General features: G+C 35.1%; 1 non-coding gene across 1 annotated transcript; it reads left to right on the forward strand.

Annotated features, from left to right (window-relative positions):
• The first annotated feature begins 1,236 nt into the window (after nucleotides 1-1,236).
• On the forward strand, nucleotides 1,237-1,309 carry TRNAE-CUC. Its single transcript has one exon. It is a non-coding gene; the product is annotated as a tRNA-Glu (tRNA).
• Nucleotides 1,310-2,724: the final 1,415 nt, after the last annotated feature.

A 2,724-nucleotide genomic window follows, 5' to 3' on the forward strand; every position in this document is an offset into this window, starting at 1 on the left:
TCATGTGGATGTATGGCAAAACCAATATTGTAAAGTAATTAACCTCCAATTAAAATAAATAAATAAAATTTTTTAAAAAATAACTAACCTTCAACCCTAGGTACTGTGTATTTATGTGTGGTTGGCTTTTTTTTCCCAATCATGAAAACATGTGTTTTAATCCAATCATTTCTAATTTTTTGGAAAAACAAGTAATATGTGAAAATATTTATTTTTAAATCTAATAGAATGAAAGAATTTCAAATGAAGAATAATTCTTCTCTCTGTCTGCTTCCCCACCTATCCTATCCATCAGTCTCCTCCTCAAGGCAACCAAGAGTATTAAATTCCTACACAGCTTACCAGAAATATTCTGTTTATATAAAAGCAGCAAAATAGAAATTAACATTGTTTTAGATAGGTGTAGATATAGATATAGGTAAGAATATATATATACATATGGATTTATAGATTCATTTTATATGAATGGAAGCATATATAAATGCAGAGCTCTTCATAATATATCACAAAGGTTACTCATTTCGGTATGTGTAGAACTGTTTCCGTCTTTTAACAACTGCATTATTATCGTATGTACCATTATTCCATTATTTGGATGAACCATAGTTTTTTTCACTAGTTTTCTACTGATGGACAGTTTGTATTTAATATTTTCCTGTTATATCAGTATACCCGCATGTGGATGTTTATGCAAAGATTTTTTTTTACAGTTCATGTTTACAGTGTAGGATGGTTTGGTATAGCCCCCTGTGTTAACATATACAATATGAATTTAGTAGAACAAAAACACTCTCCTAACTAGACAGTTCTTATGAATTGTATTTTCTTGGCAATGGTCCAGATTCAAACAGCATAGAATATTGGTACATTCCAGAAGGCTACTGAGTGTAAATATTACCTAAAGAAACACCTCTGTCAGTAGTAGATGAAAAGAAAATGACCTTCCCCAATCCTCTCCCCACCATCCCTAAAGGAGCCAGACTTCATTGCCACAGCCCTAGAATGCCCATTACTATTTATGATAAGCAAAATATTTGCTTGCAAGGCGCTTGGAGCATCTTGCGCTTGGAACATACAACTGATTTGGGTTCTCAAGTTTACACACATTACCTCTCAGACATGCAAATAAAGTGCAGTTCATTACTGATACAGTACTTCTCATCACTGACTATGGAGCAGCCCCATTGACTATGGAGCAGGAATAAAAGAAAAAGAATAAATTTTAGTCCAAGGACTTCCCTGGTGGTCCAGCGGCTAAGACTCTGCACTCTCAGTGCAGGGGGCCCGGGTTCAATTCCTGGTCAGGGAACTAGATCCCAAATGCTGCAACTTAAATCCAGTGCAACCAAATAAATAATTATTTTAAAAGTTTAATAAAAAAATAAATTTTAGTCCAGTTGCATGCAACAATTTAAATCATTTCTTCAAATAATGCGCAGCCTCTCAAGTTGCTCATCTTCCACCCACAGGAGACCTCCGAGGCTCTGCCTGGGCAGTCCACCTCTGGCTTCTGCCTGGAGATGATCTCAGTCATAGCCATGACAGTGGGGTCAGATGAACTAGCCCTGGTCATATAGCATTGGTCCTGAGTCACGGGTAATCCATCAGGTATGCATCACTGGATATTTCCAACACAAGTATTATCTCACTTATTCATATATGGAATTTTTTTTTAAAGGAAAAAGGGACTCCCTCCCTCACTTCCTTCAGGTCCTTATCAAATGTCACTTTGAAAAAAAATAAAATAAAATCCTGTCTTGATGACTTTTATTATCGAGGAAAAAAATTCATATAACAGAAAATTACCCATTTTTTATGCATAGTTCATTGGCATTTATATTACAACCACAATGTTGTATGATTATCACTTCTATATAGTTTCAAAGCATTTTTATTACCCCAAAAGGAGATTTCATAATCACTAGGCACTCATTTCTCATTCCCAGGTGACGACCTTTTTTAAAACTAAAAGAAACGGGAGTATTATCATCCCCTTCCTTGGCTTATTTTTCTCCATATGACCTACCATCATCTCACACTCTAACCACTTTACTTATCTTGTTCTTTATCTTATCTTTATCTTTATCTTATCTTCTTCTGCTACTCCTCTTACCTCCTCTAGAATACAAATACCACAAGAGAAGAAAAAAATTCTTTTAACTGTTTTAATCACTGTTCAATCCACTGTACCTAAAATGATACCTAAAACATACACATAAATATGCCTCAAAAACTAAATGTAATTCTTGAATTGATTGATCAGTGAATGGCTTTTGCCTTGTGAATCCATGCTAGATCATTACTTCTCTTTCTACTTACTTAAAAATTGTGTTTCCAAACCCAATCTGAAATTTACCTAGAAACTTACCAGTAAGTTCTACAGTCACTAGTTCTAAGAACAGAGAAGGAAATGGCAACCCACTCCAGTGTTCTTGCCTGGAGAATCCCAGGGATGGGGGAGCCTGGTGGGCTGCCGTCTATGGGGTCGCACAGAGTCAGACACGACTGAAGTGACTTAGCAGCAGCAACAGCAGTTCTAAGAATGCATCTCTTTTTTTATCTTAAAAAATAAAGGCCAGAGAGAGGATACTAAGTGAAGTAAATCAGACAAAGACAAATATCAAATATCATATGATATCACTTATAACTGTAATCTAAAAAAAAAAGATACAAATGAACTTATATAAAATACACACACACAGAAATAGTCTCAGACTATTGTTA

This window comes from Oryx dammah, unplaced genomic scaffold (genome assembly GCF_014754425.2).
Source record: "Oryx dammah isolate SB20612 unplaced genomic scaffold, SCBI_Odam_1.1 HiC_scaffold_2, whole genome shotgun sequence".
NCBI lineage: Eukaryota > Metazoa > Chordata > Mammalia > Artiodactyla > Bovidae > Oryx > Oryx dammah.